Source organism: Carcharodon carcharias, chromosome 11 (genome assembly GCF_017639515.1).
Source record: "Carcharodon carcharias isolate sCarCar2 chromosome 11, sCarCar2.pri, whole genome shotgun sequence".
NCBI classification, from domain to species: Eukaryota; Metazoa; Chordata; class Chondrichthyes; order Lamniformes; family Lamnidae; genus Carcharodon; species Carcharodon carcharias.
Window position 1 is genome coordinate 69,205,367 of NC_054477.1, and position 24,403 is coordinate 69,229,769.

Below are 24,403 nucleotides of genomic sequence, written 5' to 3' on the forward strand. Positions count from 1 at the left end.
GGAGTCCATGCCAGGTGGTCTGTGTTTTTAATTTCTTGCAGCTGTTTACAACTGACTGGTCTGCTAGCCATTTCAGAGGGCAGTTAAGCATCAACTACATTGCTGGAGTCTGGAGTCACATGTAGGCCAGACTGGGTAAGGACAGCATATTTCCTTTCCCAAAGGACACCACAAAAGAAGGAACTTGCATTAATAGTATATTTCATGTCACTGATATATTCCAAAGTATGTCACTTTTTAATGTGTAATTATGCAAACATTAATATGCACGTTAGAGAAGGACAGATTAGGGTTTGTAGCAAATGTTCCCTGTGGTGTAGTAACCCTTAAGTTCCCACACACAGACCATGCACAAATCAGCCCTGTAAGGTAGTGTGTGCACCCCATCACACAAAAAATTAAGGGAGCAGGGCACTTAAACAAATCACTTATGCACCAGAAAAAATTGTGGATATGTTGTTTGTGGCTCAAGAAAGTGTTCTCTATACAAACACATGGAGTATAAGGAGCAATTGAACGAACTGCAGGCACAAATACAACTTCAAGGGCAAGACTGCAGGATGGTCAAAAATGGGAACTGAATACATTGGGTTATAAGGCAGAAGGGGTTGGGGTGGGGTGGCGAACAGCATTAGTGATTAAGGATAAAATTACTTCAATGAGAAGGGGTGATCTAATGAGAGGTAAGCAGGCAGTAGAGACTTCTGAGTGGAATAAAACAAAACATACAAGGCAAAAAAAGTACAGATCCTGGCAAATGGGAGAGATACAAGGAACAGCAAAAAACCTTTACAATTATATTAGGAAAAAGAGAGTGGTTAAGGACAATGTGGGCCCTTTAAAAATTGACAGTGGTGATATTGCAAATGAAAATAAGGAAATGACACATGTTAAATGCTTTGTTTCAATGGTTAACATGCAAGAGGAGGATAGAACTATTGCACCATATGGATTAAAAGTGGGAAGTAAATTAAAGTTTTTCCAAAAATAAAATACCCCTACATAACCTACTGGGATTGTGTTGTGAGGTCTATGCACATACTTCAAAGAATTAAGGCGATCCCATATGGCAGGTAATCTTTCTTCACTGCAGGTTTCCCACACAAAGTAGGAGCACTCCTCAGTAGGAAAGTATTAGAGTGTGGAGATTTGTGCAATAGCTACAGCAGTAGCTTGGGACCATTTCTGAAGATCGAGCGACATCAAAATCTAGACACGTGTGTTTAGTAAAGATGTAAAGCTTGCTCAGTGTGGCAACCCCTCGTTATACCATCAAGTAGAAACTGACTTAAAAATGCCTAGGAAGTGATGGTAGGATGACCACAAACCTGCCCCATGGGTTTTCCTTCAAGGTGGCAGCAGCACAAGACATTCCTATTCAGCTACGAATTACTTGCTCACCAGTTTGCCTCCAATATTTTTGCAATATAGGAGAAAACCACCTAAACAGCTCATCTATATGTACAGCAAAAAAAAAGGTTGTGAATGTCATTAGCATGCATTTGCATCTCACTGTCGTGTCCACACACAGAATTATCTGACCACATCAAATTTAAATGCCATGTCAGTATGAACAGAGAATGGCATGATTTATAATTGCTTTTAAAAGACATGCGGTTGGTGCCCTGAACTTCGAGGGGAACTCGGAGGTGAGTTCACACAACTCAGCACAGTGCTTGCGAGGATCCCTGACAGGAGTGCAAGGGAATGCACCGTGGATTCAGGGCGGAGTCACAGGCAAGTCTCCACAGCGGCTTCTTCGTGGCTGGCCTTTAGTGTGGTGCTGGGGCAAGGGTCCCAGTGTGTGCTGGTGGTGGGGGCCAGGCGGGGAGTGGGGTGTGGGGTGGGGGGTGGGGGTGGGGGGGGGGGGGGGGGGTGCAGATGGGGGGAGCACAATGCACCGCAGACTGTAGGAAGGGAACATTAGGTTCTCGGAGCATTCTAGAAAGGGGATATATAGTCTTACAAAACAAAAGGATATGGCAGCCTTGCAGTGTAGCTATTTGGGTAATGATACCCAGAGTGTGACAGGAAGAGACAGAGTGTACAAACGTAAAAAAAAAATCAGCAAAACAGGGTCAAAGAGGGAAAAAATGGTATAAAAGCAAAATTAATGGCCCTTTACTTAAATGTACTTAGTATTCGGAACAAAATAAATGAATTAACGGCACAAATAAAGGTTAATAGGTTTGATCTTATAGCTAATTCGGAGATGTGGTTACAAGATCAAAGCTGGGAACTAAATATTCAGGGGTATGTGACTTTTCAAAAGAACAGGCAGGAGGGAAAGGGTGCTGGGGTAGCTTTGTTAGTACGAGATGGAATAAGGATGATAGCACGAAAGGATCTTGGATCGGAAGATGTAGAACCCTTATGGGTGGAGTAGGAAATAACAAGGGGAAGAAGACACTGGTGGGAATAGTCTATAGGCCCACTGACAGTAGCTATACTGTAGGACAGAGAATAAATCAGGAGATAATATGGGCATGTAAAAAAGGCAGTACATTAATCATGGGTGACTTTAATCTTCATGTAGATTGGGAAAATCAAACTGGCAGAGATAGATACAAGCAAGAATTCATAGAGTATATTCAGGACAGTTTCCAAGAACAACATGTTATGAACCGAACCAGGGGTCAGCTATTTTGGATCTGGCAATGTGTATTTTTTAAAATTCATTCACGGGACATGGACTTTGCTGGCTAGGCCAGTATTTTTTGCCTATCCCTAGTTGACCTTGAGAAGGTGGTTGTAAGTTGCCTTCTTGAATCCCTGCAGTCCATGTGGTCTAGGTACACCCACAGTGCTGTCAGTAAGGGAGTTCCAGGATTTTGACCCAGCGACAGTGAAGGAACAGCGATATATTTCCAAGTCAGGATGGTGAGTTACTTGGAGGGGAACCTCCAGGGGGCGGTGTTCCCATCTATCTACTGCCTTTGTCCTTCTAAGTGGTAGAGGTCTTGGGTTTGGAAGGCGCTGTCTAAGGAACCTTGGTGAATTCCTGCAGTGCATCTTGTAGATGATACACATAGCTGCTACTTTGTGTCAGTGGTGGAGGGTGTGAATGTTTGTGGATGTGTTGCCATTCAAGTGGGCTGCTTTGTCCTGGATGGTGTATTGCTTCTTCAGTGTTGTGGGAGCTGAACACATCAGGTAAGTGGGGAATCTTCCATCACATTCCTGACTTGTGCCTTGTAGATGGTGGACAGGCTTTGGGGAGTCAGGGGGTGAGTTACTTGTTGCACAATTCCTAGCCTCTTACCTGCTCTTGTAGCTACAGTATTTATATAGCTAGTCCAGTTCAGTGACCTGGATGTTGATTCAGTGATGGTAATGCCATTGAACATCAAGAGGTGGTGGTTGGATTCTCTCTTGTTGGAGATGGTGATTGCCTGACACTTGTGTGGCACGAATGTTACTTGCTACTTATCAGCCCAAGCCTGGATAATGTCCAGGTCTTGCTGCATTTGGACATAGACTGCCTCAGTATCTGAGGAGTCGCAAATGGTGCTGAATGTTGTGCAATCATCAGCGAACATCCCCAATTTTGACCTTATGATGAAAGGAATGTCGTTGATGAAGCAGCTGAAGATGGTTAGGCCTAGGACATTACCCTGAGGAACTCCTGCAGTGATGTTCTGGAGCTGAGATGACTGATCTCCAACAACCACAACCATCTTCCTTTGTGCTCAGTATGGCTCCAACCAGTGAAGAGTTTTTCCCCTGATTCCTATTGACTCCAGTTTTGCTAGGGCTCCTTTATGCCACACTTGGTCAAATGCTGCATTGATGTCAAGGGCAGTCGCTCTCACCTCACCTCGGGAGTTCATCTCTTTTGTCCATGTTTGAACCAAGGTTGTAATGAGGTCAGGAGCTGAGTGGCCCAGGCGAAACCCAAACTGGGCATTTGTGAGCAGGTTATTATTAAGCAAGCGTTACTTGATAGCACTGTTGATGACCCCTTTCATTACTTTACTGTAATGAGGCAGGTTTAATAAATGATTTCAGAGTAAATGATCCCCCAGGAAACAGTGACCATAACATGATAGAATTTAGCATTCAGTTTGAGAGTGAGAAACTTGGGTCAGAAACAACTGTGCTAAACTTAAATGAGGGTAATTACAATGAAATGAGGGCAGAGTTAGCTGGAGTGGACTGGGGAAGCACTTTAGCAGAAAAGAAAAGGCGTTCATGGTAGAAGACATTAATAGCATTCCAAAAATATTAAATAGTCAAAGGGCAAAAGGAAGGGAGGAAATAAATACAATAACTATCACTAGAGAAAAAGTACTAGGGAAACTGTTGGGGTTAAAGGCCGATAAGTCCCCTGGACCTGATGGGTTGTATCCTAGGATATTAAAGGAAATAGCTACAGAGATGGTGGATGTAGTAATCTTCCAAGAATCCTTAGGTTCTGAAGAAGTCCCAGAATGGCCAATGTAACACCCCTATTCAAAAAGGGAGGGAGACAAAAAACAGGCCAATTAGCTTAACATCTGTCGTTGAGAAAATGTTGGAATCTACTATAAAGGATGTAATAGCAGAGCATTTAGAAATACATAACCTAATCAAGCAAAATCAGCGTGGCTTCATGAAGGGGAAATCATATTTCACAAATTTATTAGAATTCTTTGAGGAGGTAACAAGCAGGATAGATAAAAGGGAAGCAGTGGAGTAATACATTTGAATTTCCAAAAGGCGTTCGATAAGGTAATGGACATAAGTCTACTGAATAAGATAAGACCCCATAGTGTTGTGGGTAGTATATTAGTATGGATAGAGGATTGGCTAACTAATAGAAGACAGAGAGTTGGGATAAGGTGGGATTTTCGGGATGGGAACCTACAGCTAGTGACATGCCACAGGGATCAATGCTCGGGCCTCAATTATTTACAATATATATTAATGACTTAGATGAGGGAAGAGAATGTACCGTCACCCAGTTTGCGGATGACATAAAATATGTGGGGAGGCAAGTGGTGAGGATGACCCAAGGAGTCTACAGAGGGATATAGACATGTTAAGTGAATGGGCAAAAACTTTGTAGATGGAATATAATGTGGGAAAATGTGAGGTTATGCACTCTGGCAAGAAGAATAGGTGAGCTGAACATTATTTGAATGGAGAAAGACTGCAGAAAGTTGCAGCACAGAGGGATTTGGGAGCCCTTGTTCATGAATCCCAAAATGCTAACATACAAGTTCAACAAGTAATAGGGAAGGCAAATGGAACATTGGCCTTTATTTCAAAGTGAATGGAGTTTAAAAATAGGGAAGTCTTGCTAAAACTATACAAGGCACTAGTTAGCCGACACTGGAATACTGCGAACAATTTTGATCCCCTTACCTAAGGAAAGATATACTGGCATTGTAGGCAGTCCAGAGAAGGTTCACTTGGTTGATCCCAGGTGTGGAGGGATTATCTCATGAGGAGAGGTTGAGTAGGTTGGGCCTGTAGTCTTTGGAGTTTAGAAGAATGAGACGTGACCTTATTGAAACATATAATATTCTTAGGGGGCTTGACAGGGTAGATACTGAGGGGTTGTTTTCCCTTGTGGGAGAGTCTAGGGCCAGAGGGCACAATCTCAGAGTAAGGGGCCGCCCATTTAAAACAGGGATGAAGAGGAATTTCTTTTTTCAGAGGGTAGCCAATCTGTGGAATTCTTTACCAGAGAGGGCTGTAGAGGCTGGGTTGTTAATAAATTGATAGAAATTTTTAAACAGTAAGGGAATCAAGCATTATGGGAAAATGCAGGAAAGTGGAGTTGAGGATTATCAGATCAGCCATGATCTCATTGAATGGCAGAGAAGATTTGATGGGCCAAATAGCCTTCATCTGCTCCTATGTCTTATGGTCTTATGGGGCAAGGGCTCAAGTGTGGGGGGGTGGCGTGTGGGGGTGCAAGGCATCGCAGACTGTAGGAAGGGAACCTTGAGGCAAGGGCTCCAGTGTGTGTTTGGGGGGACGGTGTTGGGCAAGGCAGCACAGACTGTAGGAATGGACCCTTGGGGCAAGGACTCCAGTGTGTGTGAAGAGCGTGGAAGGTTGCACACAAACACATGATTGTGGGGAGGGTGTGGGTTGGAGAGGGGTGGGGGGAAGCACCATGCAAATGGAGAAACAGTTCAAAAATGCAGACTCTGCAAACACAGCTGAGGTCATTTATCATCAGCTGAATTGAAATGCTTGGAGTCAGGCTAGTGAAGCAATTATGCCCTCTCAAGCAATACTAATTTCAGAGAGAGCCAATGATTGATCCTCTAGTTTTAACACCTCAGGTGCAGACCTCAAATTCAACTGGGTCTTATGGAGCCATTGGGTAACTGGGAAAGCCTGAAGATTCCCTTGGGAGAAGTGGGCATGGAACTCTCAGTGAGGGTAGTGCTCCGAACCCCATTATTGTTATGTAGGCATTGAATATTCCCCCTCATGGTCCAACAAAACTGCACAGCAGATTGGGATAATGCCGGCACCTGAGAAGGGAGAGCAGGAAGCAGCTGAATGGCCAAAGCCGTTGTCACTTGGTCATGTAGTGTGGGGTGGAGGTGGGTGGGGTTGCAATGAACCTTCATGCGCACTAAACACTGGGCTTCCATTTGGTGGCCAGGACTCTCTGGCATGAGTAATGGGGCCTTGAGACGCAGCTGAAGATGATGACTTGACCAAGAGTAGTCTTTACGAGACAAATGCTGACCCTCACGTCTCTCTCTTTGATGCTGCAATGAGGAGACTATCAGGAAGATGGACCCTGGTGAGTTCACTGTCTGAATCATTGCTTATAGGCAGGAGAGAAGAAGGAGAAGAATGTGATGGAGGCACCTGGCTCGACAAAGGGAGGAGCAGAACCCTCAAGACCATGGGTGCAGGGCCTCCTCTGCACGCAGAGGATGATCCCCAGAAAGCTGTCATTCATTGATACCCATATCTATAGACCGTGCATATGCCACCTGTAGGTGAGCAAGAACCAATGTCACTGATGCCTGTGCATGTAAAGAGAACTGGTCACTCACATATGCCACCTTCTGCAGGATTTAGTGCCACATGCACTTGGAGGGCATCCACTGCCAGTAGCAGAGAAAGCATTCAATTTCTACAGCAGTGGCTCTTTCCAGGGCTCCACTGGGGACCTGTGCAGGATCGCGCAGGCCTCCACCCAAAAATGTATCCAGGAGGTCAAGCACCTTCTCATTATCCAATGTGATTAGAGGAAAATCAATTTCAGAGTCCTGCACTTCTACCTCTTTCTCATCATCCATCATCACTAATACTTCTTTTTGTTTGTCTTCCCTGTCAAAGTACTTTTTAAGCATATTTACATGACACACTCTCTGCTTCTTTCTTCTAGCTGGAGTATTTATTAAATAATTTACTTCACTCAATTTCTTTTCAATCCTGTAAGGCCCACTAAATTTTGCACTTCATAAATTGCCTAGTACTGGTAACAAAACAAGTGGTCTCCCTCTAGAAACAAAGCTGCAAGTTTTAGCTTTCTTATCTGCCTTCACCTTCATCACTTGCTGTGATGTCTTTAAATGTTCCTGAGCCAGCTCACCTGCTCTGTTCAATATTCCCCTGAAATTTGATACGTAATCCAGGAGAGTAGTTTCTGAATTTTGATCCACCAATTTCTCATGAACCAATTTCAGTGGTCCACTTACCTTATGACCATAAATTAGTTCAAAAAGGCTAAAATGAGTCACTGCATTAGGAGCGTCTCTGATAGCAAACAACAAAAATGGAATTCCTGTGGATAATCCTGGCAGTATGCTCTCATCGTAGTTTTTAAAATTTGATGCCATCTTTCCAAAACTCCTCATGACTCCGGATGATAAGTTGTTGACTTAAACTGTTCTGTCCCCAAACTCTTCATTACTTTCTTAAACAGCTGTGACATGAAATTTGACCCCTGATCTGATTGCATTTCCTTAGGTAAACCATATCTTGTAAAGATTTTAGTTAACTCATTCACAATCCTCTTAGTTGTGATATTTCTTAAAGGTAGACGCATCCAATATTGTCAGTAAATACTGATTTCCACTTTTAGTCTGGGGTGGGGGTGGGGGTCCTACACAATCAATCATGCCCCTGGTAAAAGGTTCCTCAAATGCTGGTATTGGGATTAAAGGTGTTGGCTGAATCACTGCTTCTGGTTTTCCTGTTACTTGACATGTATGACACGCTCTACAGAATTTGACTACATCCCTATGCAATCCTGGCCAAAAAAATACCTCTGTACTTTTTCTGTGTTTTCCTAGTTCCTAAGTGTCCCCCTTTTGGAATTTTATGAGCAATTCTCAGAATTTTATTTGAGTACCTTAATGGGATAACAATCTGATGCACCTCACTCCAGCTTTCATTTGCTGAGACATGACCTGGCCTCCACTTTCTCATTAAAATATCTCCCCGTAGGTAATAACATACTGAAATACACTTTGCTTCTGTTTCTGAGTAAGCTTTCTGATTTAACTGCTTCAATTGCAAATCATTTTTCTGTAACTCCACTAACCCCTTTGAGTTAAACACTTCAACTGAATTGCCCTGCATTCTTTCCTCCTCAACAATGCCATCACAGTGCCAGCTAATTGGATTTTGACCCCTTCTTCTTGCCTTTGAATTACCTGTCCTTCTTGTTTTTCTTGTTCTTCCCTATGAACCTTTGATTTCATTACAATACTATCAGGAAACAATCCAGGATGCTCCTTCTGTAACACCTCTGTTGAAAACACTTCTACAGTCTGCTCAACTACCAAAGGCACCACCTACATTTGCAATCCAGCTATATCATTACCCCGAATAAACTGAACCCTTGCAATGGGCAGTTTTTCCACCACTCCAGCTATAACTTCACCTGACCTCTATTTGCTCTTTAAATTTACCTTCCACACTGGAATAGATTTAGCATCTCCATGAAACCCACTTATTATTACCTGCTCCTGCAATACTCCCTTTGAAGAACAAATATCACTATTCCATAACGTTAAGGGTTGACTAGCCCTTGTGTCTCTTAAAATTTTAACATCTTTATCTACTCCACTCTGTACACATAGAAAGACTTTCCCGTCACACACAAAATCTTTAAACATTTCTGCAACCTGTTTCTCAGAATTCTCTTGAGTAAACTGTGAACAAATTCCCACTTATTCACTTATCACTGATTCTCCCTGTTTCACTTGTACACAAACTACTGTTTTTTCCTGTGCCTGAACCTTAGAATTCACAGTACCTTTACTTCCAGAGCTTTTTCTGTACCCCAATAATTCCAACAGATTTTCCCTGCAATTTCCTACATACTGACTTTGTGTTCTCAATGAAAACACCTCAATTTTTGAATGTCGTTTCTACCTTCAACACCTTCCTTTTTATCCTGAGAAAAAAACTTCCTGGGAACTTCCAGCCACTCCTTCTCTTCCCTGACTGCCTACCTTCCTTTCAGCTTCCTACTTTTTATCCTTTTCCAATTTGAAAGGGTGACGAAAAAAGATTTAGCTCTATGAATTAACTCATAGTCATCAGCTATTTCTGCTGCATGTCTTACAGAATCAACTCTCTGTTCCTCGACATGAGATCTCACAACCAACGTAGACTAATAATAATGTCCAGTTTTCCTGTGGCCATTTCAGCTGTTTAGCTAGCTTCTCAAATGAAATAAAGAATTCTTCAATATCTTTTTCCTTAAACTTTGGAAGAGCTTGTACAATTTTAAAATCTTCTCACTGGGTTCAACTCTGGAGATAAGTCCTTCCTCACCTACTGGCATCTCTTTTTTAACTGTTAACATTTTCAGTTGGAATTCTCTCTCTTTTTGTCTTTCCTCCCTCTCTATCTTCGGAATTTTTAACTTCCTTTTAAAAGATATTTCTCTGTCCTTTGTTTCTAATTCAAGTTTTCTCAATTCCTTTGCTTGTTCAAATTCAAGTGTCTTCATTTGTACCTGAAGTCTCACTACCTCCAGCTGTGTCTCAAGGGTACAGGTATCACTTCCAACTGTAGATGCCATGCTATACTTTTAATTATATCTGATTTCCTAGACCCTGCAGGTAACCCCAATTTTAACTTATCTGCTAATTCTATTAACTTACTCTTGGTTATTTGTTGCAATCCAACCAGAGTTTTAGCTTCTTTTCCCAAATAAGCATTAGCAATTGCCAAAGCCATCTTGAGTCTCACCACTTCTAAAATACCTCATCAACTCCTGAATTCAAAGTGCTTCTTGTTCTTGTAACCTTAAGATTCACCAATTCCAAATCAATCAAGGAATTATAAATATTATCCTGCCAAGACCCCCCCAGTAGTTATGACACAGCAGTTTGCAAAGGCTCAGTTATTTAAAATCCCAGAGGGAAACTTTAAACCACTGTCATAACCTTTATTTTCAATTGGTATATTTTGAGTTGAAACTCTAAATTCATGAATAAGGCCACCAGTTCTTAAGAGGTTTTTATATCAAACTAAATGTGACATGTATTAACTTACAACAAATTAAACACATACACATGGCTACTACCAATATAACTTTTAACAAATTCCCAAATTAATCTCCACTAAGGCAACAATAACCAATGGACTAACCAGACACCAGGTAAAGCATTTTCGCATTATGAATTAAAAATGAAGTTCCTTTTAACTTGGTTCCTTTGCAGACACAGTGGTAGGCTTACAGGCTTTGATCTTACATGCCTCTGACCTGCACAGAAAAACTCCTTTCTGTTATACCCAGCCTTTCTCTTTGAATGTAAATTCTCATTGTATCACCAGGCCCATTGAACCCCTTTCATAGTACCAATTTTATTAGTAATATAAACATTGCTTGGTATCTCTTAGCTAGTTGCAAGATTTCACTCAAACCCTTGAATGCTCTATTCAGCAAAATGCAAATGTACCCTCTACCTTACTGTTTACATCTCAAAACTACTATACATCAAAGCATCCAGACTAGCCAGCTTTAATCCAATTAACACACACACAGACTAAATTATTCTCTATTTAAAAAAAATGATTTCCAATATATACATTATATACATTAATATCTTTTCATGAAAGAGCACACAGAGAACATTATGGAACACTGCGACACTTGAGTACCAGATTCCTGCAGCAAAAAAAAAGCCTCATGGAGGTGCATGCATCACTATCTGGAGAATGACTTTGAAACAGGACAATCACAGTGGTCAGAAGGTTACACCCTCCACAGAGGACAGACCTTGGACTGCAACACTTGCCTTCAGTTTGTACAGGAGCCAAGGTTTTACCTCTGATTGACACGAACATTGCTCATCATAACAAGGAGCCGCAGACAAGGGGACATGAGTGGGATTATATTTCCAGACGCCAACATTCTGTACAAGTGATTAACACCTGTGCCTAGCCAAGTGGTTATGGTACTGGGCTTGTAACCCCAAGATCAAGAGTTCAAATCTCACAATGGCAAACTATGAAACCATGTAACTTCATCTGAATAGGAACAGATGGAAATGTGTTTGTACTTGAAAGAGTTACTCCCAAATTATTGCTTGGCCTAAATAGCCAAGTGGTTATGGTACTGGGTTTGTAACCCCAAGATCAAGAGTTCAAATCTCACAATGGCAAACTATGAAACAATGTAACTTCATCTGAAACAGATGGAAACAGGTTTGTACTCGAAAGAGTTACAACTTCTTAACCTTTCTAATGCTGCTGCTACGTCATGGTGCTCCCTTGACATCTACAGTGGGGGTGGAGGTAGACTGCTGCCTGTTATGCCCTGTCTGTGATGACCTTGGTGGGTGTCCCCTGGAGGACTGAGACCTGGAGGGCGCCAGCCTGCTTTCAGGGTTTGGCTGTGTTGCAGTTGCACCCACCTTGGCCTGCAGAGCTGAAGCTGCTGAGGTCACAGGAAGAGGGGATTCGGATCGGCCGGACACTCCCGGAGTCACCTGGGTGTTTGGCCCCAGGGTTTTGAGCTGCTGGTCCTCCTCCTTATGGATGCCTGAGGGCCCCTGGATGGCTCCTTGAAGAGAAGGGGCAGTTGGAGTAAGACCAAGATGCTCCGCACCCTCTCGCGTTGACACTGTTGGATGCCAGCAAGTGCCTCAGCGATGGATTTCAGCTCATGCAGCAGTGCAGGACCAAGGTTTTCATGGCGGCCGCCATTCTACCAGTGGTAACCTCAATGCAATGGTATGCCAGCGCTATCACTTTGGACTGACGGCAGACAGACTCCTCCACTGTGCCCTGAAATCTGAAGAGTGCAGTGGACATCCCCTCCCGATGTTCCCGAGCTTGTCTTTGCAGCTCCAGCAACTGAGGTAGAATCGAGTCCAGAGGTTCGTCATCTGACTTGGACTCAGCAGATTCCTGGCCTCCAGCTGTCCTCTGAGTGCTAGCACCCTGGGATATCCTTGCCTCCACCTGCTGTGAATCAGATAGTGCACTGTGCTCATCAGATTGTGATCCTGAGGCTACTTAAGATCTAGGTCCCACCGAGGTGTGTGTCTCTGCACTGGTGGAGGGTGTGGGTGAGCACTGTGACAGATCTTCAATTAGGGCATCTTCCAAGGTGTCCTCAGGGCTTGAATTGAGAGTCTGGCTAGTGGATGCCCTCGGATGCTTCCCAGATGTGACTGCAAAAGAAAGGAGGGATAATAAGTGCATAGCAGGGACTGGGGAACAGGACACATCACTCACAGTGTGATTGTCTGATAAATGTTGCAGTGCTTGTTTGATCACCACTGACCTCACCATCAGCACAGGAATGGTCCAAATCTTGGCCAGCCAGATGGATGGATCTATACTCAAAAGGGGTCAGGACCTTCAGTTCGGGTATTCCACCCCGGTTTGGGACCTCTCACTTTTGTTATGAGATGATTAGGATGCCTGGCATGTGTTGGTGGTGAGTGATGCCATGGATGGGTTGAGGACACGATCCACTGGGGAAATGAAAATGTGTGAGAGAGAGTGAATGATGATATCCCTTGAGCTGGTAGTGAGTGAGATCCCTGTGGATATGTGATGGATTTGTGAGTCTGAGTTTGAAGTCATGAGAAGGGTGACTTATCCTGGTGGAATGGAGATCATTCAATCTCTTCCTGCATTGGTGGCCGTCCTCTTTTGTAGGGCGTTGGCACTCCACCGCTCCCATCACCTCCCATGCTGGATTTGTTACCTTGAATGAGGCTGTTCGTCCAAAATGGGGGCACAGGACTTGACTGTGAGCCTCCACTGTGTCCAGTAGGTGCTTGAGAGAGGGGTCATTGAATTTGGGGGCAGCATGTTTCCTTCCTTTGGAAGTCATGACCTCCCACCAGCTTTTGATCCCTTCGAGAGTGCTAGCTTTGTGCAGGGGTGCCCTTTAAATATGGCGCCCAGATTACAGAAGGCCTGAGCTCGCGGTGAGGTGGCCGAATTAGAGGCCACCCTGCCAGCAATTCAATCTGAAACGCGTGCCTCTCAACTTTTTCCACCAAGTTGCGCATGACACCTAGTGAAAAGCCACATTACTGTTGGCGCCCCGCCCACTTTCTGACATTGCTGATTTCATGGAAAATCCCGGCCATTGTCTCATGTTGATAACACTCCTGCTATTTTACCAACTTCAGTTCTTTAATTAAACACTTTCCAGGTAATTTTATTAATTTTCTTGTGTTTATGGTTGTGTTGTGTTTTTTCTCCCTGTTCTTTTTCTGCTTATTTATTCTTTTTAAAATGCTATTCATCTGGATTACCTTCTAGTTCCGACAAAGGGTCCAGAGCCAAAGGGTCCAGAGTCTGTTCCCTCCACAGTTGCTGCTTGATTGTCTCTGCTTCCAGCAATTACTGTTATTTTTACAGAACCAAGAGGCAATTTGCTTTGTGCAAGATATATCCTCATAATTGGCATGATTCAACATGACTACCACCTGTTCAATAGCCTATAATATTGTTTACGCCACTGTAAAACATAGATTATTGCCTTTGATGTATTTTAGTGAAACATTTAACTCCATTGAATGAATAATTTTAGCCCAATCATTGAATTAGATCTGGAATAAGCATGCTTGCCATGTTATACATATACATTTAAATAATGGATGGAGTTATCTTTTCTTATTCCTTCTAGGTAATTGAAAACAATATTTCAGTGAGTCCATCTGCTTCCTTAATTTAGTAGAATTGCTTGACATTTCCACTGGATACTTTTCACTTGGGAGTTTCCTGTATTTGATCCTGTATGTCAAGGTTGCACATTTATGGTAGGTAAGAATCCATTAAGCTGAGAGTCTATCAATTGGACTCTCCCACCACTCCTTTCCAAACAAGGTTGAAGGTGACAGGTGTGCTGGAAAAATAATGGAAAGCCATGATGGAAAGACTCCCAGAAACATTCCTATGCAGAGCAGTTGCTTTGGGAGTCTGGTGTCTGACAAATTATATGTCCTGCCCAGTGGAGCTGCTTTTGAGTGATTAGCACCTCGATACTGCTGTTGGACTGCCTTTCTTGCCAATGGATTTGGAAAATTTTGTGCCTGTTGTAGGTTGTCCAAGTCTTAACAATGTACTTAGAAAATCATTGTGTGATCAGAGAAAATCAACATGATTTTGAGGAAGGGAAGTTTTGTTTGACAAATCTATTAGAATTTACTGAGGATGTAACTAATAGGGTAGATAAAGGGGTACCTGTAGATGTAGTATCCTTGGATTTTCAAAAGGCGTATCAAAAGGTTAATGCACAAGATAAGTTGGAGGTGATATATTCGCATGGATTCAAGGTTGGCTCATAGACAGGAAGCAAAGAGTAGGGATAAACAGGACATTTTCAAGTTGGCAAGTTGCAACTGATGGAATGTCGTACGGTTCAGTGCTAGAGCTTCAGCTATTTACAACCTGTCTTAATGGCTGAGACAGTATCAGAGAGTTTTTACAGCCAAGGAGGAGGCCAGTCGGCCTATCATGTCTGCAGCGGCTCTTTGAATGAGCAATTTACTTAGTGCCATTCCCCCGTCTTTTCCCCATAGCCCTGCACATGCTTATTTTCAAATAATAGTCTAATTGCCTTTTGAATGTTTCATAAGACTAAGACATAGGAGCAGAAATTAGGCCATTTGGCCCATCGAGTCTGCTCTGCCATTCAATCATGGCTGATAAGTTTCTCAACTCCATTCTCCCACCTTCTCCCCATAACCTTTGAGTCCCTTACAAATCAAGAACCTATCTATGTCGGTCTTAAGTACACTCAATGACCTGGCCTCCACAGCCTTCTGTGGCAATGAATTCCATAGATTCACCACTCTCTGACTAAAGAAGTTTCTCCTCATGTTTGTTCTAAAAGGTCTTCCCTCGACTCTGAGGCTGTGCCCTCAGGTCCTAGTCTCTTCTACTAATGGAAACATCTTCCCCACATCCACTCTATCCAGGCCTTTCAGTATACTGTAAGTTTCAATCAGATCCCCTCGCATCCTTCTAACCTCCATCGAGTATAGACCCAGAGTCCTCAAACGTTCCTCATATGTTAAGCCTTTCATTCCTGGGATCGTTCTCATGAACCTCCTCTGGACCCACTCCAGGGCCAGCACATCCTTCCTGAGATACGGGGCCCAAGATTGCTCACAATATTCTAAATGTGGTCTGACCAGAGCCTTATAAAGCCTCAGCAGCACATCCCTGCTTTTATATTCTAGTCCTCTCAAAATAAATGCCAACATTGCATTTGCTTTCCCAACTACTGACTCAACCTGCAAGTTAACCTTAAGAGAATCCTGGACTAGGACTCCCAATTCCCTTTGCACTCCAGTTTTGAGTGGTTAGATCTGTTTAGTATGGTGATATGGTAGTATTGCCATACAATTTAATGGAGGGTATCCTCAATGTGAAGATGGGACTTTGTCTCCACAAGGGCTGTGCGGTGGTCACTCCTACTAATACTGTCATGGACAGGTGCATCAGTGACAGCTAGATTGGTGAGGATGAGGTTAAGTATGTTTTTCCCTCTTGTTGGTTCCCTCACAGCCTGATGCAGAATTCACCAAGGCTCCTTAGACAGCACCTGCCAAGCCCACTACCATCTATAAGGACAAGGGCAATAGATACTTGGGAACACCACCACCTGGAAGTTCCCCTCTAAGTCACTCACCCTCCTGACTTGGAAATATATTGCCATTCCTTCACTGTCGCTGGGTCAAAATCCTGGAACTCCCTTCCTTACAGCAATGTGCTTCTAACTACATCACATGGACAGCAGTGGTTCAAGAAGGCAGCTCACCACCACCTTCTCAAGGGCAGTTAGGGATGGGCAATAAATTCTGGCCCAGCCAGCAAAGCCCACATCCCATGAATAAATTTTTAAAAAATCCAGTATAGCAGCTATCTACTTTAGGTCTGGGCCAGCTTGGTCAGCAGTGTTGCTACAGAGCCACTCCTGGTGTTGCACATCGAAGTCCCTCACGTAGAGTATATTCTGAGCCCTTACCACCCTCAGTATTTCTTCAAATTGGCATTCAACATGGGGAGAACTGATTCATCAGCTGAGGGCGGAGGATCAGGCGTAGGTGGTAATCAGTAGGAGGCTTCCTGCCCATGTTTGACCTGATGCCATTAGACTTCATGGTGTCAGGAGTAAATGTTAAGGACTCCCAGGGCAACAACCTCCTGACTGCATATCACTGTGCTGCCACTCCTGGTGGGCCTGTCCTGCTGGTGGGACAGGACATACCCACGGATGGTAATGGAGGTGTCTGGGACATTATCTATAAGGTATGATTTGGTGAGTATGACTGTGTCGAGCTGCTGCTTGACTAGTCTGTGAGTCAGCTCTCCCAATTTTGGCACAAGCCCCCAAATGTTAGTAAGGATGACTTTGCAGGATTGACAGGGCTGGGCTTGCCGTTGTTGTTTCCTGGGCCTAGGGCGATGCTGGGTGGTCCATCCAGTTTCATTCCATTCATTTCTAGAACATTTGTCATTCTTATATTGAAACCTATAAGGTTCTGAGAGGGGTTTGACAGGGTAGCTGCTGAGAAGATATTTCCACTCAGGAATCTAGAACCAGGCAGCACAATTTCAGAAAGAGATGAGGAAGAATTTCTATTACCAGAATTTTGGGAATTCTCTTCCACAGAGATCACTGGAAGTAGAGTCACTGAATATATTCAAGGCTGAGTTAGACAGATTTTTGATCTACAAGGGAATTAAGGCTTATGAGGGGCAGGGAGAAAAATAGAGTTAAGGCCACAATCTTATTGAATGATGAGCAGGCTCATGGGGCCAAATGCCTTCCTCCTGCTCCTATTTCTTTTGTTTCTATGTTCTTATTCAGTGCCGTTATACAATTCCATTTCACGTGATTATTAGAGTAAGATTATTAGAATTACTTATGCAGATATTGATATTAGAAGTAAGTAACTTTAATTTTATACTGCTTTAATTTAAGTAAAAATTAATATATAGTCCAGGTGGTGAGTAATTAATTAACTTAATGATGATGCTCCATGAATATCCCAATCCTTAATCTATCATTGCTTATATGTGATCCTGAAGATCCTGTATCAATACCGGGCTCTCCTTTGCTGCAGTTGTTGTTTCTACTATAACTTTTGCAGTGTTATGTGATGGTACAGGATTTCTGCTGATAGGAATTATAACCAGCTTGCCCTGTGCTACTGTACGCACACATCATTTCACAATGCCAACTGACCCAAATGAACATAGAATAGTGGCTTGTCAGTCAGCAGGTGCAAAGAGAATGAATGGATTATGACATTTCTGTTTAAAAAAACAGAAGAAAACTATAATTTTCTACTTTCCCGCAAGTGTTTCATGTTGTTCAAGTTAGCGATGAAACACCTTTTTAGGAAGAACTCAAGATATTTTCATGTGGAGGATATGTAACACGTGTAGTAACATCAACTGAATGTGCAAGTACAGACTGTCATATTAAAAACTTATGAAGGTCTAATAATCAAGTACTAGAGCTATCGATTTGGGCTTGTCACTGCTCTGATTTATATAAATGTATGGTCATAAAAAGAGCAATTTAAAGACATCAGCTAGTGAAGTTTAATTTTTTAGAGTGACAGCCCATTTTGTAGGTACAAAGGAATAGAAGTAGGCCATTTGGCAACTTGGGTCTGCTCTGCCATTCAATCAGATTATGGCTGATCTATCTTTGTGCCTCTTAACCCACCTTTGCTCTACTTCCTTTGATGCTAACAAAAACCTATCAGTTTTAGTCTTGAAAATGTCTAGTAGACACTGAGGGCAAAACCGCCCAATTTCTACTATCCTTAGCCCTATCTTTAAGATTACGTTCTCTTTTTCTGGATTTCTCCATCAGAGGAAATAATGGGGTTTAAATTGGTTAAATCCCGAAAATGGGCATGGGATCATGGTACACGATTAATCCGCTCCTGTTCATTGTGTCCAGATAGCATGTTAAATTCGTGCTGCTACTGTTTGAAATGATTGTTGTATGTAGCCAATATTGTTCATTGATGCATGCATCAGAAGTGGGCCTGGTATCATGAGTGGCTTGCACTATATAAAGGTACCCCACACCTTTTAAAGGTGCATTGTGATTGCAAGAACTGGTGGGAGTTTTTTGTGAAGTGAACCTGGACTGTGATACTTTGAGGAATGGATGAACATGTAAGAATATGAACAAGAATATGTTCTGACAATACTTTGGAGTTCTTGGTGGAAGAGATAGAAATAAAAGGAGATATGCCCTGTATCCACAGGAGGCTAGAGGCCCCCTAGACATGTGCTCAGGAGGCAGTGGGGAGGAGTAGCAATGGAGGTCAATGTCAGGAGTATTTCTCCAATAACATGGATGCAATGCAGGAAGAAGTTTGAACATCTGATATCAGTTGTCAGGTGAGTGAACTCACCTTCAAATCTCATATCTTACCAACTGCACCATTAGACTCATCCACTGCTGAATTCACTATCCCCACATCACCCACCTCCTAACAATCTCTACCAATCAGTACTCAACCTTGAATTCATATGCTTTACCTTATCCTCACACAATCAGCACTGTTCCAAAACAAAAACAAAAATTGCTGGAAAAACTCAGCAGGCCTGACAGTACCCATGGAGAGGAAGACAGAGCCAACGCTTCGAGTCTGTATGACTCTTCATCAGAATTAGAACTAGAACATTGTTCTGATGAAGAGTCATATGGACTCGAAGCATTGGTTTTGTCCTCCCCTCTACAGGTGCTGTCAGGCCTGCTGAGCTTTTCCAGCAATTTTTGTTTTTGTTTCGGATTTCCAGCATCCGCAGTATTTTGCTTTTAGCTTTTAGCACCGTTCTAAGCCTTGCTTCCATTTTTGGGGTTTACCCAATGTAATTCATAGAAACATACATAAATACATACAAATTAGAAACAGCAGTAGGCCATTCAGCCCCTTAGGCCTGCTCCGCCATTTTATAAGGTCATAGCAGACCTGATTTTGGCCCCAGCTCTACTTTCCTGTCTATCACCTATAAGCCTTGACTCCCTTATCTATCAAAAAAAACCTAATTTAGCCTTAAAAGTAGTCAATGACCCTGTCCCTACTGCTCTCTGGGGAAGAGAATTCCACAAACTAATGACCCACTGAGGGAAAAATTTCTTTCAATCTCTGTCTTATATGGAAAACCTCTTATATTTAAATTGTGCCCTTCAGTCCTAGTGTCTCCCATAGGGAAAACAACCTCTTAGCATCCACCCTGTCAAGTCCTCTCAGGATCTTACATGTTTCAGTAAGATCACCTGTCATTCTTCAAAACTCCAATGTTTGTCCTCTCTTCATTCTCCCAATCATGTTCAATTTCCAGAAGTAAGCCAACCAGGTTTGGAAGCAACTTGCTTAAACAAAACTTGTAAATGAACAATAGATGTGCTTCAGTACCAGCCAGGACACTCCTTGTAGACTATTCGAACTTTAATTAAGTGCAGGAAAACTCGAAAACTATGTACCTTTACACCATTAGCCAGAAGGATTTATCCAGTAACTAACCTGGAAGTAAATCCCAATCCCTTTAAATGGCAATGGTAGGTGGTCTTTCATCTAATTAACATTTGCTCAGCCATGCAAGGTTAATATGTGGGGAGTGGAGTGTGTATTTGGAAAATGGGAGGCATGCAGTGTTGAGACTGATTTACATCATTGTCAGCCTGTTCCATATGCCGCTAGCATGCGCCCACACCTCTTTACCAAGATGATGCCTTGCACACTTCCTTCAGAAGTATGCACATCAGTCTTGAACCATATTTTTGAGTTTTAGGTGGCTACACAGCACCTAAATAATAGGCACTGTGTTTCTCTGCACCTACTGTATTGAATCCCTTTATCATTTTAAACATGTCAGCTAAATCACTCTAAACTTAAGGGAATACAAGCCAAACCTATGTGACCTGTTCACATAATTCGACCTTTTAAGGCCCTATATCATTTAGATGAATCTGTGCTGTGGTCCCCTCAAGACCAACACCAATGTGATGACCAATACCAAGACCAATGTGACCAAAATTGGATGCTGTACTTCCCTCCTGGAAAATACATCAGATTCATAGAATTAAATCCCTGAGATTTCTGCTGCTAAAATCTCATATTATAGTTAGTTCATTGAATTTAGTTAGTACTTTGTTGGGCCACTAGATAGTGCAGCACACACAGAAATGCTGCTATCGCTGTGGGAGCAAAACTTATGTTTCAGCTGACTGACTTGAATCGTACCATTGGGTAGCTGAACGTCACTGATCATTATCAACATTCATAGCAACCATAAAGAAGTTTGCAGTTCAGTTACCCAGACTGGATCTAGAAGGAACCACCTGCAATATGTTAGAAGGGATAAAAGAAAGAAGACAAAACCCTGTAATGTATAGATTCTGGCTTTTCATGAACCAATGATTTTTAGAATGAAAGTTTTACTTTTTGTTATGAATTTTGTAATCCTCAAGGGGAGAAAATTAGTGCTTCAGAAAAGAATAGAAAAATATTGGAAATGCTGGAAATTCATGATAAGAATGGAAAAAGCTAACAAATAGGCAAGTCAGAATATGCAACATCTGCGAGGAGCACAGAACAAAGAACAAAGAAAAGTACAGCACAGGAACAGGCCCTTTGGCCTTCCAAGCCTGCGCTGATCATATTGCCCGTCAACTAAAACTTTTTGCACTTCCGGGGTCCATATCCCTCTAATCCCATCCTATTCATGTACTTGTCAAGCTGCCTCTTAAACACCACTATCGTACCTGCTTCCACCACCTCCTCTGGCAGCGAATTCCAGACACTCACTACCCTCTGCATAAAAAACTTGCCCAGCACATCTCCTCTACAGTTTTCTCCTCTCACCTTAAATCTATGTCCCCTAGTAATTGACTCTTCCACCCTGGGAAAAAGCTTCTGACTATCTACTCTGTCCATGCCACTCATAATTTTGTAAACTTCTATCAAATCGCCCCTCAATCTCTGTCACTCTAGTGAGAACTATCCGAGTTTCTCCAACCTCTCCTCATAGCTAATAACCTCCAGACCAGGCAGCATCCTGGTAAACCTCTTCTGCACCCTCTCCAATGCCTCCATATCCTTCTGGTAATGTGGCGACCAGAATTGCACGCAATATTCCAAGTGTGGCCTAACCAAGGTTCTATACAGCTGCAGCATGACTTCCCAGCTTTTATACTCAATACCCCTGCCAATGAAGGCAAGCATGCCATATGCCTTCCTGACTACCTTATCCACCTGCGTTGCCACTTTCAGTGATCTGTGGACCAGTACACCAGATCCCTCTGCCCGCCGATGCACTTAAGGGTTCTGCCATTTACTGTATAATTCCTGCCTGTATTAGACCTTCCAAAATGCATTACCTCGCATTTGTCCGGACTAAACTCCATCTGCCATTTCTCTGCCCAAGTCTCCAACTGATCTATATCCTGTTGTATCCTTTGACAATCTTCTTCACTAGCTGCAACTCCTCCAACCTTGGTGTCGTCTACAAACTTACTAATTAGCCAATTTACATTTTCCTCCAAATCATTTATGTATACTATATACAGATTGGTAATATTTGAGTTCTAATTCATAATTGTAAATTAAAAAATAAGAAAGCATTTTACTAAGGTGAAAAAAGTTGAGAGAAAAGAAGGATGGGAGGGGGATAAGTAATGGATGCTTCAGTCATGGCAGGGTGGTCAATGGGTTGAATTAGAAAACTGGTGGAGCAGGATGGTGGAGACTTGTTGGCATTTTATTTGAAGAATAAACAGAAAGATTGGAACTAGGCCTGGTAAGTGAGAAAGACGTGCAGGGACCGTGCACTCAAGGTGAAAAGGAAACACATAGGACTGAAGACTTTCCTCCCATTAGCCTGGCTGGATCTGAAAGGATTTGTCATGCCAATGTGTGTAACACTTGCATGAACCAACTCCTGGTTACATTATGAAGCTGCGATGGTAGTGGGCCCTCACTGGGGCTGGGCACTCACCTGTCCCTTTTTCTTGCTCCTGGTCTTGGCCCAGTTCCTGGCTTAGGAGCATTTAAATATTTTGGGTGGATACTGAAGCTCCCATCTAGGTGGCAAAAGTGTAAATGGAGTGGCATCTAGTTGTAAGTTATGTTAACTTGCAGCCCCAGTTCAAGATTTAAAAGATTTTAAAGCTCATTTTCAAATGCAATATCTAAAATCCCTTGGTGACCCATTGCAACATGCATCCTGGTAGCACAAATGATGGGAGTATACCTTATGATATAGTCATCTAATTTGCTTCATATTGTAACACTCACACCCACATTTATCTGGGTGAATTATATGTCTGACACCACTTCTTATGAAAAATATGAGATGTGCTGTCAAGGGAAGGTGGGGCAGGAGGCTGCTGAGAACCCAAGGGAACAGTTGTCTGCAATTTCCTCCCTCATCCACATTACCACAGTTTACTGATAAAACAAGAAGGGGGATTCAGGGCTCCTATTTACGATTTAAGCTATCTTTTCCCCAAATCTAGTACTACAATTGGTTTCCTTGCTTTCTCATTTCTAACACCCACAACAATTCTGAATAAAATTGAAACGAATCCTCTAAAAACACAACCTCTGTGTTTTTCAGCAGCATGTTTTCTAAGTGAAAATATTTCTCTATATCTATCCTATCAAATCCTTTCATAATTAATGGTCCTCTTTAGTTAACACTCAGCCTTTTCCTTTCTAGGGGAAAGAACTCCGGGTTGTTCAGTCATTCACAATAGTTAGAACATCACATTTCTGGTATCATATTTGTAAATCTCTTTTGCACATTCACCATTGTCTCTATTCTTTTTGTAATATTGAGAGCAATTCAGGCATGTACCTGAATTCCCATAATATGATCCCTGCAATGGGAGGGCTGACAACAAAAATTCACCCATGCAATGTTAAGATTTTATTGTTGCGTTTGTGTTCAGCAGAGGAAGCCAGTTATAGAGGTAGCACTTTCATCCATTCATTCATTCTAATGAATATTTAATGTATCCTTTCTACAATTTCAATATCCTCCCTATATTGGGGAATCCCGTATTACAAACAATACCCTGTAGTTTAAATAATGTCATGCACAAGCTCCATACCACTTCCTATTCTCATTCTTCCCCCCAAAATATATTGTTTCCTATGGGGAGAATTTTTGGGAGCGGGCGTGGGTGCGGAGCTGATCGCCGCCCGTGATCAGCTACACGCCTGCCATTTTATGTGGGCCAGTGTACTACCATTGCAGCTTCATAATGTAACCAGGAGTTGGTTCATGCAAGTGTTACACACATTGGTAAATTTCCTGTGGGCTTTTTTTGGGGGGGCAGAGCCTTGGCCTGCCCAAGATAAAGCTATTGACACAGAGCTGGCAGGGATGAGCATGGGGACTCCCTGTGCTGAGAGTTTCTTCATCCTCAGCCTTATGAAAATCGCATGTAAGGTTGGAGTTCAGTATGTTGAGAGAGAAGATGTGTACCAGATTGCTGAAGAGCAGATATGGGACCTGCCTGGAGGTATAAGGGATTGTGGCCTGGACACCAAAGATAAATTAAAAAGAAGAATTTACAATTTGCAAAAAATGGAGCATTGTAATTTTTTATCCAGGGCTGGTGAGAAACTTTCTTAGACTCTGAAGTTCAGTACCATATTGAGCTGTGTATCTGTTAATTCATTGGGAAGCTTTTTTTTTCTATTTTCCTTTGCATTTTGTTCACATTTATGGAGTCATTTTATGACGCTCTGCTCCTGGTGAGGAGCCTCACTTGATGGGAGTGCAGATCAGAGAATCAAGTATGAAGGTTAAGGTACACAACTTATTCAATGATTCATCTTAATGATCAGCACATCAGGAGCAATGCAAATTGACTCAGCTAGCCTCTAGTTCCAATTTTCTGATCGTACTCCCATCAAGTGAGAGTCCCTGTTATGAACAGGGCCTTTCACAATTTACCTTGCTATGA